Source organism: Poromitra crassiceps, assembly GCF_964638095.1.
Source record: "Poromitra crassiceps genome assembly, chromosome: 10".
In the NCBI taxonomy this organism is placed as follows: Eukaryota; Metazoa; Chordata; class Actinopteri; order Beryciformes; family Melamphaidae; genus Poromitra; species Poromitra crassiceps.
This window is the reverse complement of record NC_139631.1, coordinates 38,411,854-38,427,608: the sequence shown is the minus strand read 5'-3', so window position 1 is coordinate 38,427,608 and position 15,755 is coordinate 38,411,854.

The window sequence follows — 15,755 nt, the reverse complement described above, 5'->3', positions numbered from 1 at the left end:
TCAAGTTGAATGGGAAATCTTACTATAAAATTAAGAAAACGGTCTTGCCTCTCCCAAATCCATTTATCTCTGGCCGGAGAAAAGTCGGAAAAAAGTCCAACACACACTTCAAGGCACAGTCCTTCTCAAAAAAAGTCCAACACACACTTCACGCCGCCCTTTACAATAAAAGTCCAACACACACTTCACGCTGCCCTTCACAATAAAAGTCCAACACACACTTCACGCAGCCCTTCACAATAAAAGTCCAACACACACTTCACGCAGTCCTTCACAATAAAAGTCCAACACACACTTCACGCTGCCCTTCACAATAAAAGTCCAACACACACTTCACGCAGTCCTTCACAATAAAGGTCCAATACACTTCACGCAGCCCTTCACAATAAAAGTCCAACATACACTTCACGCAGCCCTTCACAATAAAAGTCCAACACACACTTCACACAGCCCTTCACAATAAAAAGCCAACACACGCTAAACAAACGTCCAACATACACTTCACACAGCTCCAGCAGGTTGGCAGGCAGTCCTTCACAATAAAAGTCCAACACACACTTCACGCTGCCCTTCACAATAAAAGTCCAACACACACTTCACGCAGCCCTTCACAATAAAAGTCCAACACACACTTCACGCAGTCCTTCACAATAAAGGTCCAATACCCTTCACGCAGCCCTTCACAATAAAAGTCCAACACACACTTCACGCAGTCCTTCACAATAAAAGTCCAACACACACTAAACAAACGTCCAACATACACTTCACACAGCTCCAGCTGGTTGGCCAATCAATCTGAAACTGCAAATACATTGCATGGGGATTTTTCCATTTTCCCAAATTTAAGCATTTATTTAATATAATTTAAGCATTATTAGCATTATTAGCATTTTGCCATTTTTGCCAAGTCTGTGCGGAGTTGTTGTGTGGACTAGTGTCTCGGAACAACATCTTCAAGCCATTCCACAGTATTCCAATGGCATTCAAGTATTTTGTCTCTGGTCTTTGGCTGGGCCACTCGAGGATTTTCACCTTTGTGTTTGAAGCCATTCCACTATTGATTTGACTATGTTGAGGGTCCTGTTATTGCGACATACATCTTCATACCGATCTAAAGTCTTTAGTATCTGAAGCTGATTCTCCTCAAGAACACCAAATATTTCCCCCGCATGCTCTGGGTCTTTCACCACTTTGTCACAAACTCCAGGCGGCTGTCATGTGCCTTTTCAGGAGTGGCTTTCTTCTGGCCCCTGCTCCTTCATGCTGTATCATTGCAAAGTGCAGAGAACATCAAGGAGGCTGAATTATGTCCTGAAGGTTCTGGATTATATTTCCATATGGGTGCAACCCTTGGTCCTGCTTAGACACACTGACATCAAAACCTGTGCTAAGTGGAGGAGATTCAGATTGGAGGGCCTTAGGATGAAAGAGGGGAAACGGTCATTGTTATTGTAATCTTTTCTTATTTTTGCCTTTTGCTCACAGCTTTGAGCTGACCTACTTTTGACAGAAAAAGAAGTGCCTCTGTACCAGTTACGTTTTGGTTATGTTTCTTGAGCCCTCGCAAATTGTGGATGTGCTTTCCTGTGATTTTGGTGTAGCCAAAATGTGAGACTTTTGATTTTGTCTGTTTTCTCAAATTAGCGTCCTTTATGGTCCCCCCTTTATTGGACTATATTACGTGGCAAAATTCCAAGTGATTGTAATACTATGTTTCTCTCTGTCACTTTACATTGTACGCAACCAATGAATGTTATACAGCGTCTTATTACTTAAAGGTCCCATATTGTGTAAAACTGGATTTCCATTGCCTCTGTGATTCTAAGCAGCTGGATGTGCGAACATGGAGAATGGATCAAAACGCACGGTCGGGAAACCTAAGTCCACACAATCCATGTTTGAAAAGCGAGCGGCTAAACGAGCCATTTAGACTTCTGTAACTTTGTAACGTGGCTGTCATCATTTATTACTGGAGAGTTTTCCCTACCTGTAGCTGCCAGGCTGCAATGTCTCGTCGTGGTTCACTCTTGAAACGCTTAGCCAATCAGAACAGAGGGGTCATTCATATAAATGAGCCTTAAAGACACAGTGACAGAAACAGCCTGTTCTAGGTAATGCGGAAAAACAGGCTCTTGCCCGACGGCAACTAGAACCATATACTCGAACGTCAGCTTGACGAGCGGGTCTCAGAGGAGTCCCCAGCAAAATGATTTCACTAGGATTTCAGTGACTAGAAGTTAGCCCAAGGAGCGAATATAGTGCATATCACTCTCTCCTGTTATCTCCCCATCGTCACTATATTATACTTGCGCTGCTCGCGTCATCTTGCGACGAGTCACATTTTCGGGGAGCTGCACGGCAGCTGTGCCGGCAGGCTCGCCAGCCGCGGCGCAACCCTCAGCGCATATGGCGCGGGCTTACACTGGAAAGTGGAGAATATGGGACCTTTAAACACAGAGTCAATGAGGTATATATTGTATATCAAAGCGAGGACTAGATACCCAACTATCGGCTTTGCATCCACATGCTATTGCTAACATATCAAGCATGTTTTTAAACCTGTCTCAACGGATATTGAAGCCTCTCTGTGCATGAGATGTTTCAATAGGTAACGAATACATATTAAGCATTTATTTTTAAATAATCTCATTATCAATATATAATACAGTATATAGACGCTATGATTACGAGTGCGTGTCATGTGCGCGTGTTATTATTTTTTACATTGCTTTGACGGCGCGCTCAAGTTTTGATGATGTGTATGCTGCAAGAAAGTTTAAACATATCTAAATAATATATATAGATTCTATTTATTAAAAAGAACAAATGTTATACTGTGTGTTGAGACAGTTTAAAAGGATGCTTGGTTAGGTTTGCCAGACTGTGATGATCATCAGCAATAAAGAGAAGTGACTGATGTATCTGCAATCTTTCCAGGGTTAACAATCTGACCTCCATAATTTCATGTATCTGGAGTTGGTTGTTTCTGCAGTATAGAAATAATTGATTCTGCCTCTTTTTTTACGAGACAAATATTCCCTCTATATTTTTTTCTTCTCTTCAAAAATATTGTTGATACTGTTGCACATAATGTTGACCATATCTTTGCATGTATGATTGTGGCCTCAAATAAATACGCTGCTACATTTGCTTGACCCTATGTGCTGATTGTTGCCTAGCAGCACTGTGTGGATGTATTTCTTTTGCTCTTGTCTTGTAAAAGGGAAAAACATGATGCTACCTGATGTGGTGCGTGATTTCAGCATCCTGTAGGTGGTGCGCTTTGTCCGAACAATAGGATATATTATGACGAGATTTGGTGAAATTTCTAAAAAAACAAAAGCAGAAGAGGCGGCTTTGCTTGTCATTTCCCTCTGCTCAACATCACATGTAGTTGCCTTTGTCTGTTTAGCCTATACTACAATCTCTTGACCTGTTTGGCAGATTTGGCCTCCGGTTAGGAAGAACATCAAAATTTTAGCCATTTCACGCTGTGCTGTATCAGCAATATTGACAAGCAATTGACATGCCTCCCTGCTGTTGCAACAGAATAACAACAATATGTCAATGTGATATATTGAGGCCTTCAGTTTTCCTTCTAAACGGAACAGGTCAGTTTGGCGTTTCGTTTGTGTACTTATTTATTTATCTATTTATTGATTCTCTAAAGTCCATATTGAGATTAAGCTTTGATCTGTAGAAATGACTTAAAATGACAGTCTACTACATTGTCACTGCATTGTGTGGATAATAACCTGTGTGTATTAGTAATTGCTCTTTGTACTGCAGGATATTTGTTCCATACTTGTATTCCTTTTGTTTTATTAAAGGTTTGAAGATGTCCTCTATGCAAAGCACTTGAATCTTTCTACCTCAATTTCATCACCTAAACCTTTTGACATTTGAGCTTTGATAAACTTGGTTTGGCCACATGGGGGCGCATTATACAAACAAACATAGGCACAAAATACCAGCAAGGGGGCAGCAGCATCAGCAGCAGAGATTCACATTCCTTGCATCTTTTAGAGAATGGGCTATGGAACATTTTAGAACATCATTTGAGATTGGAAAGCAGGGACTTAACGGAAGCGTGTCCTGCATCGCACAATATTTTTACAAAACTTCTGTTAAAATTGTGCTTCAAACACTGCTACAATGATCATGTCATGTTTCCGTGTAGTTTAACGGCGAAAACGTTAAGTCGAACTTCTTTCTAGCAACATACCGTTGAAATAATTTATTTTAGTTGTGTCTTTGATTTACCAGAGTTGGGGAACGGACGCTACCGCTGGCGTCTCAACTGGAAGCTGCTCTTGTCCTGTTACGCACAGCTTACTCTGCGGCTCTGCTGGTTAGCAAGCCAGTGGTTAGCAAGCCAGTAATAGTCAACAAAGAGTGGCTTGTAGTGGTCGCTGAGTCCCATTTTGCTGCATTATTGCCACCTGCTGGGCCGTGCTGGCCTTGTTGTGTTTTAGCCAAAGCTAGCGTTAGCTAGCTAGCAAGCTAGCAACTTTAAAGATCAGTAACTCTCGTCGCCCAAGCACGTCTTATGGGTTTCTGTCATCAAAGTCACTTTCCTAAAGTAATTTTACATGTTACCATGCACATATTCATATGAAATTCCACATATTGACACATATAGATGTATAAATTAGTTCCACTTTCACAAAGCGGCGATCCACCATCTGAAATGCCCGCTAAAGTACCGGAAACCACGTCGAGAGACCTCTGACCCGGACGTGACGAAACAGGCGAAGAGGTGTGCGATGCAGGACACCGTGACGCTACTCCTTCACCAGACAGCCTCATGTCTTTGTGCTTCCATTTGGAAATAATAGTATAATAAGTTGACAGAACTTCCTGTTTCTAGGATGAGATGTTTAGTGGTTGGAGACTATGGAAGTGTGTCTGAGGAACGAACAACTGTATGTATGCAACAGCTTTTTTCTCTGCTCATTTAAACGTCAACTAAATCCTTGGTGCATGTTTCCGCCTCTTCCTTTAGCCACTGCAGCACAGTTGTATTTACGACTTCCATCGGACGTCCGAGCTTAAGAGGAGACCCTGAAGGCACCGTTACACACACTCACTCCTTTTAGGTAAGACCAGGACAAAGTCTGGAAGAATGAATGAATGTGAAGGTCTCCCTCTGTGCAGATGGCTTTTTCCAGAGCACAGCACAGGGTAGTTTCATGCTGGGGCAGTGGAGTGTCAACTCACCTAAATTAATTTCCCCCCACCTTTTAAAGCTTGTATAATCCTTAAAATCATATCAAATCAAGGTATACTGTACAGTATAGTGCATTGATTGCGGCTGGTATTAAATTAAGCCGCATGAATAAATGGTTGATTCAAAATCAAATAAAATCTGACATATCTGCAAATAATGTTCTTTATAGCCTCCCCTGTAGGTAGTTTTGATGTATCTAAATGCCATCTATATCACTAGACCGCTGAGTGGAAATGTCAAAATGGCCACACCGTGACCGAGCGTCTGCTTATCCATCCACACACAAAGAAGCTCTTGTTGAACTAATCCAAGATGACCTAAGACTTGTGCCGGCTCTCTTCAGTGCTACTGTAATGGATCTACATCACTGTCTCCTCATTACAGCAAGCTGCCAACAGTGGCTCCCATTCAATCCCTACGAGCTCCTATGTCTTCCAAACATCTGGGACAGATCTCCTGTTTGCCCTCCTGATAGACTTCCTCCTGTGTGTATGATTTAATATGGGGCTTTCATTTATCTTCTGGGGCCGTCTGGATGGATGGGAATGGGAATGACATCCACTCACGGATGATGTGTTGAGTGCTTCATGTGTTTGGATCTTGTCTCTATGCTGAAGATACTGTAATAAAACCACTTGTTGCCGCTGTATCCTTGAAAAAAGACAACTTTTCAGCAATTGAGGAAGGCAGATTTTGCATCATAAGGCTTGTTCTCTATGAATAAAGGACTACGCAAACCTTTGAGCTTAAAATGGAGTTGGGGCCCCTTCACACTTCTATATAAAACAATTAACTATAAAGATAAGTTAAGGCCTTTTCACACTACTATATAAAACAATTAACTATAAAGATAAGTTAAGGCCCTTTCACACTACTATATAAAACAATTAACTATAAAGATAAGTTAAGGCCCTTTCACACTACTATATAAAACAATTAACTATAAAGATAAGTTAAGGCCTTTTCACACTTCTATATAAAACAATTAACTATAAAGATAAGTTAAGGCCTTTTCACACTTCTATATAAAACATTAACTATAAGGATAAGTTAAGGCCTTTTCACACTTATATATAAAACAATTAACTATAAAGATAAGTTAAGGCCTTTTCACACTTCTATATAAAACATTAACTATAAGGATAAGTTAAGGCCTTTTCACACTTATATATAAAACAATTAACTATAAAGATAAGTTAAGGCCCTTTAACACTACTACAGTATATAAAACAATTAACCATAAAGATAAGTTAATGCCCTTTCACACTTCTATATAAAACATTAACTATAAAGATAAGTTAAGGCCTTTTCACACTTCTATATAAAACAATTAACTATAAAGATAAGTTAAGGCCCTTTAACACTACTATATAAAACAATTAACTATAAAGATAAGTTAATGCCTTTTCACACTTCTATATAAAACAATTAACTATAAGGATAAGTTGTCCTTTTCACACTTCTATATGAAACAATTAACTATAAAGATAAGTTAAGGCCTTTTCACACTACTATATAAAACAATTAACTATAAAGAAGATAATCTTTAAGATAATATTGATATAAAATAGAATGGCTACACCTATATACACTACAACTATCATATAGTTGTAACAGTTGTAGCCATTCTATTCTATCCATTCTGTGCCGAGTGTGATATGGTATGAATTATTAATGTGTTAATCCTAAGTTTTCTCAATTGTATGCATTAGCCGTACATGCAGCAGCCTTCACAAAGAACTGTTTCTTCTGGTGTCTTTCTCGGGCAGGTTGGAAACTGTATTGAATGCGTAGCTTCAAAGCCAGAGTTCGTGTGGAGTAGCCAGAAGCATTGGGAAGTGAGGAAATGACCACTGACAGGCACTCAGGAATAGGGTGAGTTCCACTTAAGGATGAGGAAACATAACCTCCCATTTGTATGAATAAGGCCATGTTTGTCCATACAGGCAGATCTTTGTGAGGTGTACCCTGATCCAGGTTAATATGATGCCTCAACTTGGTGAGGAACACAAGCTGGGACGTATATTGAGAAAGACCTTTCCAGGGCACAGAGCTACACCAATGTCACCAAGACATATTCTTGTGCACTTATTGAACTTGGCAGTTTAACGCGATTCTGAGTCTGGCTTCTGATTCATTGAGAAAACCTTTTGGAGTCTCGGACGTATCTAGGTCTGTGCCCAGGTCAGTACGGTGGACTTGTCTGTTGTTGATGCTAGTTTTTACTGGGACTTGTCTTGGTCTCAGATGTTGACTTGATTTCTTTTTCCTCCACCTATCGTGATATATTTTCAAAGATTAATTTTTCTCCACCTGGTCCACCTTTGTTTATTGTCTCCCCAGCACAAACCATTGAAGGGAATATGTATATACATTTTATGTCATATGAACTACTATAGATACTGCTAAGTTTATATGCATTGCTTAGTTGGATTTTGAAAGATATACTACACTGCAGATGTTTTCAAAGTGGGAGGTGGGCCTCCCCAGGGGGGCTTCAAACAGTTTCAGGGGAGGCTCACTAAATAAAAGTGAAAAGATATCGATTTCCAGTCAGAAACTAATACATACCTTCAGACAACCAGATGCACACACACACACACACACACACACACACACACACACACACACACACTCACACACACACACTCACAACAACCAGATGCACGCCACGCACACACACACACACACACACACACACACAGACACACGCACACACACTCACACACACACTCACACACACACACACACGCACACACACACACACACACACACACACACACACACACACACACACACACACACACACACACACGTGTGACGTGTGCCAGAACAGACACGCACGCATGTCACGTCTCAAAGTGGCTTCACCATTCTGGCTCAGAATGATACATCTAGCACTCCAGCAGATACATCTCTATTTCTGTTGATCCTTCAGAAACTCCTTTATCATCATCTTTACATTTGGAAAGACATCTAGTACACCGTTTACTGTCAGCTGTGCTGTTGGTCTTGACTAGTACTTCATGTTACTCTGCTGTTGGTCTTGAATACGAATAGTACTTAATTTACTCTGCTGTTGGTCTTGAATAGTACTTCATTTACTCTGCTGTTGGTCTTGAATACGAATAGTACTTCATTTACTCTGCTGTTGGTCTTGACGTGGTCTCTCGACCCCCTTTGGACCTGGTCCTGACTCAAACAGGCCTCTGGACTTGGTCATGGACTTGGTCTTGACTGCACGCCCTGACTGTACCATGAAGGCTTTCGAGTTTGACACATAGTAACCTCAGAAGTGTCAGTGTGGTGAGTGCCGGGTTGGAACTGCAGTTGCTACAGTATTAGCAGTGTCAGTGTAGAGGGGCTAGGATTAGGATCTCTTAATAAGGCCTCCTGCACTGCAGGCAGTGAGCTGAGCTGAGCTGGGAGATATGGTCTAACGTGGATTAGCACAAGGAACATCCCGGAGGAAAGATACCCGGAGGACGTTGTGCGACACACTGAAAATGAGGTCGGCTTTACGGACATGCACAGCGGATGCTTACTCTAAATCATTATACCAGTCAGAGGGCAGCGCAAGAGCACTTATTGTCAATTCATCAACGCCATCGGGAAACGACTGCACAAGGGCAAGACATACCTGTAGAAAAATACAGTGGGGAAATGAGCTGATCAAAACGTACAGCTCTCTGCACTTCATCACTGTCGGGAGGAAATGATCAAATGGCCCATTATAGTGTATTCTGATATGAAACATTCTTCAAAGGCAAAGGCTTTTATGTCAACTTAAATCCCTCGGCGGCGTCGATTTATGGAAATGGCGGAGAGCGACGACACGGTAAATGGAACTTCCCGTACAATGAAAATGCGTTGGTACTAGTTCATTTGAACTTAATCTTCTTCCTGTACATGTATTACATCCTGGTTACTATTCATCTCTGTGTGTGAAGACATGAACTGATGATAACATGATTGATAGTTTTACCATAAGTGATAATGAGGCGATCGTAATGATCTTGTTGGAACAGGCAATTGTATACGATGACCAGAAGTTCCTTTAAATACCGCAACAGTTCATTCAGTGATTAGTTCAATCCATTCATTAAGTGCATTCATTCATTCATTTAACACATTGAATGCCAGCCATGTTTTCATTCCTGTAGGTAAGTTGTGCCAGGGGTGTTTTTGACGATTCTGGCTCATTTTACAACAGCCGAGGATTCTTTTCTGTTAAGAATTCATGAACACCAATCATCTAAAAATAACTAATAGAATGTGTGCTTTCTCTGTCTAAAAGAGTTAGTTTGCAGAGTTAGTAGTTATGTAGATATTAGCCGTTGAGTACAGCATGGTTTCAGCGTCTGGAAATTTATTCAGAGATAAATGGCTTTTTGTGAAACAGTCACTTTAACCATTCATTTTTGGCATCAGTAAGACCGTCAGACATTCTAAACAATAGTTTTGAACAGTAATTTCCTCCATAACAACAGGAAACACCCCTCTCATTCAAACTCCTCCCTCCGTGTGTCTTCTCCTCCTTCCTCCTGGCTGTACAGCGGGCGTGTCAGAAGCGCTTTTGCTGCTGCCTGCCTGTGTGCCTGCCTGCCTGCTTGCCTGCGTGAGGACGCTCCTTGTGCGAGTCAAGATGGGCCGGGGAATGCGTGGGCGATGGGCAGATGTTGATTCTGGCCTTTCTGAGGTGTTTCAAAGTGTGTTTCACCTATGATCTATTTTGCAAATCGCTCTCCGCTCTCTGTGTGCTGCTGCCGGTGCGCGGCCGCTCTCAGGCAAGACAAGTCTTGAATGGATTACTGTAAAATCGCCACGGCATTTCCTTGAACGGCTTGGTCCCGCGGCAGTTTTTTCTTTGATTTCGGTCGTCTGGGGGAGCACTGTCAACACTTAGTGGGTCGGTAAAATAGATTATACACATTATCTTGCTCCAATAGTGATCTCGAAGATGTAAAAGTTGTTGATTGATGTCCCACCGTCAAAAAAAAAAAATGTTTATGTAAGACGAGTAAACTCGGCTCTGGCACTTAAGCGTTGGATTATGTAAGACGAATTATTTCGGCTATGGCACTTAAAGTGTTAAATAAACAAAACAAAAAAATCACATATCCTATTGAATTAAATATTTCAGAATGAGTGCCCTATTGTTATCTATAGCCATTTTTTTTTATTGATTGATGACCCCAACCCTTGTCCGTACGTATACAGTGTGTGCTGTACCTCTGTACTCTCTGCGCCGGTCTTAGGTAGAGATCTGTCCATGTGTCTCAGTAGAGGGCAGGCTTGTTCCAATTTTGCTGAAACACCAATGTGAATCGAGTGTGATTTGAATACACCACTGAGTCCTTCCTCTTGCTTCTTTGTGCCTATATCCTGCCTCTCATATGCTAAATCACAGAGTGTTGTTTAGTCATTGAAACATACAATACTGTCACAATATCAGTCCAGTTCTGTCTCAGAAATGTTGAGGGCAGCGGCGAAGCCTCGTAGACACAGTGACGGCTGAAGAGGATGATTCATCCAGGCTGTCAAACATCTTGTCCCATTCATTCATTCATTCATTCATTCATTCATTCATTCATTCATTCATTCATTCATTCAGTCATTCAGTCATGCGTCCATCCCTCATGTCACCTCCCTGGCGCGGTCGCCGTGCCTCCATGATTACTGTAGGCATTGTGGGTACTGGGTAGCAGCCTTCATCCCATTTCCCCTCAATGATCTCACTCTAACCACTTCCCCCCTTCTTGATCTGGCTCTCTAGTTTCCCAGGCACGGTCTGATTTCTCTCTCAGGCTGGTGTGGGTGAGGAGGCCTTCAAGGAGGCCTCTTGGGTTTCACTCTAGATACACAAGCAGCTCTTGTCCGTCTCAAAGGTAAACAGTGAGCGGCTACCGAGGAGCCCTCCTGCTGAGCTGATTGACACTCGAAGCCGGGGATGTGACTCCATCATCCGTGCGGGGGTAGAAATACAGTCCCGTGTTGTTGTTGTTTTAACAGACCATGGGTCGTAGTAATGGATTACAATTACTCCCGTTCCTGTAGCTTTTTGGTGTACTTTTGAAGGCAGTCATTTTACTTTTACACAATTGTTTTACTTTGCTGTAAAATGGCGTATAGATAGGCATCACCTACAAACTTCTCCTGTTAACATACAAGGCCATTCATCATACTGCTCCAACTTACCTCCAAGATCTAGTCACCCCTCAATCCTCACTCCGGACACTCCGATCATGCAGCTCCAACCTCCTTTCTGTCCCTAGGACCAAACTGGCAAGCATGGGTGACCGTGCCTTCTCCTCACTGGGCCCCCGGCTGTGGAATCAGCTCCCAGGACCACTCAGGGCTACAGACTCTTTTGACGTTTTTAAATCAAAACTTAAAACCCACTTATTTATTTTAGCTTTCCCCTAGGGTCCTCCCTCTCTCTTTACACGTGTTATGTTTTCATGTTTTTATCCTTTTATCCTTTTAGTAGCTATTTTTATTTTTTTATTTTTCCTTGTTTGATTGCTTGATTGCTTTTATCATGCATCTGTAAAGGCAAGAAGCCATCCATCTACAGTAGTATTGGTTTCGGTTTGTGTTAGCCTGGTTTGTTGTCTTGCTAGCACGGTAGCCTTGCTACTTGCTAGTTTAGTTGGTAAGCTAGTAGCAAAAAACAACAACAACAAAGTAGTAATGCTGTTAAAAAATGCTGGTGGTCTTTTTTTTTTTGCCGCAGATCAAATGACATGGATTTGAGAAACTGACTTTTGCAATGCTCAACAGAACCAATGTGACATATCTGTCCTCTTGTTGAATTGCATAGAATTGCATCTGTCAATATGTTTCTTCAAAGTAAGTTGTAGTCCGAGAGGGATTTTAAGAAAAATGCTACTTTTTTACTTCTGCATTTTTACATCAATACTTTTTTTCAGCAAAGTGTACTGAAAAACTTCAAATAAACGCCCGGGCGTTTATTTACCAAAAATTGTTTTCAGACCCGGCGTCTATAAGGGACCGGCATCTATTTGGGACGGTTTAATTCTTTTTGCACAGAATTCTTGCTCCGCAAAGATTGGAAAGTATCAAATTGCTTATTTAAACCAGTATGCTAGTACTTAGTACTCACAAGAAGGTAAGTACAGGCAGTTTTGAACATGCACAGTATTGTAGAGTACAGATTGGAACAAAGAAAAACAACTGAGATGTCCATCATCATCATCATCATTGTCGTCCAACTACCGGTACACTACCAGTTCACTGCTCTCCTCTTCTCCCTCTGCCAAACAGCCATACTGTATTTCAAACAAGTAACATTAGCCTACCACTCACATTCAGTTGTTTGTGTTTCATTGAACAGAAGCAGTTTGATTATAGCAACGTTATACCGTTAACGTTAGCATTTGCAGGCAGCAGCCAACGTTAGCTAACCAAGCCGCACTATCAAACAATACAGTGTTGTGCAACAAGCAGACTTACCGAATGTTTCCAATACATGTCAGGTATATAATCCATACTGCATTTATGATCATTATTTTGCTGACAGAATTGCATGTTTACAACGCCCAACACTAACGTTAGTGGTAACTTCTCCGCGGCTCCCATGTCCTTATGGAAACCATACAGCGTCTCCAGTCTAACACGTTGACTCTGTCCGTACAGTCCGTAGCATCAAACAATGCGGTATGCATACTTGAAACATGTCAGTTATGTATAAACAAAGCATCAAACTGTCTGACAGGCGGGAGAAAGTACAATCTCTCGTCTTGCCAACAAGACGACTTGACTTCTGCCAAAAACACACACGTCAATACCGCAAGTGACCGTGAATTCAGTCTGAGCGCAACACAAAAACATACCGTAACTACCGTCTATTTGGGACCGGCGTTTATTTACCAAAACATGTAGCCAGACCTGGCGTCTATTGGGGACTCTGTGTTTATTTGAAGTTTTACGGAACTTATACTGGAGTAGGATGTTTTTTGTTGCACTTTCCTGAAAAGCACCTTCCTAAACAGAAAAATCAATAAAGTGACTTCCACGAGGGGGGAAACGAGATAGGGCACTCTTACTGCACAACGACCAAACAATAATCAATAATGATACTAAGAAATAATATATGTAAGAAGAATACATCTGAGTTCTGCTATCACTTCTTTTCTTGGAAAAGTCATTCTACGACTTTTTTGGGGGGGGGAAGGAGAGCAGTTCTTTTTATAGTCTATATATATTGAGTTTTAGTATCTCGTTCCCCCTGGTATCTATCTTGCAAGAGATATACTGGACTATAGCCTCAGTTCCTATGTTTGCCTTAGATCACTCGGCGCCAGGCGATCAGTTATTGTTATTGCTTTGAGGGGTGCTGGAGAAGAGAAGACACACCACTCTGTGTGTTCTGCCTATTTGTGTTTTGGGGCGAGCGGCTGTTTTACTACTCAGTGGAAATAGTGAATGGCATTCAGGAGGAGATGCCGCTGGGCTCTCAGGGTTTCTACCTGCTGTGTTGTTCATCATTACGGTAGAGAGAGAGAGAGAGAGAGAGAGAGAGAGAGAGAGAGAGGCAGAGCCACCCCCCCCCCCATCGGCCCTGTCTTTGAACTGGGCCTTGATATGCCTGTTAAGCAGTAGCTAAATTTTTCCAGCCAAGTTGGAAAAATGTCGAGTTTGCCCCCGTTCAGTTGTGACTCACCCAAGGGGCTCGGGGTAATAATACATACGACTTAACTCCGGGGTCAACGCGCTTTCAAAGTTCATCTGGGTTGGCATGTCAAGTAGGCACACATTGTAAGTTTCCCGCTAATGAGCCAATCAAAATTCTTCTTCACCTCAGGGCGTTGCCTGTTAATGTTATATGGAGGAGGAAAACGCTGACGCGATGGCTTGTTTGCTGAAATGCGTTAGTTTTGTGTTCTGTAGCTGCCCCATTTTGATTAGAAGACAAAAGGGACGTTGTGAGTGCGGCCTTTTCTCCCTCCATTGATTCCTCTTTGAGCATGCTAGCACTTGGCGGAGTTTAACTTCGATAGAGAGCCAAAGTGAAACGTCACTTCCTGCTTCAGCACTGTACCAGAGATTTTCATCCGCCATTTATTTTCCCATAGACATTTCCTAAAATGTTTATAAAAAATAGTTTTACTTGTTCAAACCAAATGGCACAGATATATTTAGAAACAGGAGAGATCGCATAACATTTCACTTGGACCAAAACGTTAAAAAAAAAATGGGTTTAAAGAAAATATTTTTTCAATGTTGTTTTTTAAAGTTTGGGTCCAAATGGAATGTTCTATGGTCTCTCCCGATTCTACATATACAGTAGCTGAACCGTTTGGTTTGAACAAGTACAACTGTTTCTATAAGCATTTTACGAAATGTCTATGGGAAAATAAATGGCGGATGAAAATCTCTGGTGCAGTGCTGAAGCAGGAAGTAGGCGGTCACTTTGCCTCTCTATATGGAACCACAGCCAGTTTTGAGTGCGTTCATCGTTAAGGTCTACAGACGCACATACGGCGAGACGAAACAGTAGCTGAGCGGGACGTCTTATCATGCGTCACTCAGCGACAACACGCTCGAACCCGTGATTAACATGGGGCCCGCGGACGGAAAACTGCTGCAGTGGGAGAACTCACGGATTCCCCACAAAACCCAGAGGAGTCCCTTTCATGTGGTGCTTAACGGTGTAAGGCGCATTCTGCTGGCCTGAGCTCACTTCCAGACCTCATCGCATGGTTCTGCTTCCCCTGCTGATGTGGTGAATACACACATTCTCCCTAATGTCCTTCATTACCCCTGACAAATGCTCCGCCGCACACACACTTTGAAACAGATGTACGCAGTCAGTGGCTGATGATGGCAATGGAACAAACTGGAGATGATGGGAGGTCTGACTCCCTTCCACACCTTGAAGGTCTGCTTGGCTTTCTGTTCCCCGGGTGCCATGGCAACACCATCAGCAGTTGTGCGAAAGCGTCCCTAGTTTGCCTTTTCAACGTCTTTTTTCCATAAACACAATGTGGACGGCCCGCGTCTCAAACATCTGGATGTAGGCTTTTCAAACGCACTGTATTTATTTAGGCTTTCCTCATACCTCCATAACATGCATACATTGCAAGACCTATCAGATCGTCCTCCACTTTTGCCCTCCCCCCCCCCCCCCCCCCCCCCCGGTTATTCATGTGGTCTCGTGTGACTCACGCCAGAGTTGGGAGTTCGGGTTCCTGCCGGGGCCACACGTGCTGAAAATGCGCTCATGGTGGTGACTGTAAGCCACTTCAGATAAAAGCGTCCAGCAAATGGCGGATGTTGATGGCCTGTGTCACGCCCCATGTCAGCGCGAGACCGTCCCCGACTTGGTGGAGCCAGACGGTGGAAAGTTAGGCCCGGTGTGTTCGGGTTCACCTCTCTGGACCCCAGGGTTGGAGGAGAGGCGGTGAGACGTCTCTCGACAGGGCCTTGGCGACTCCCCCCCCGGAGAACACGGCTATCGAATGACGGCCTCGGCCATGTTGCTGCACAGAGGCGGGGGCGG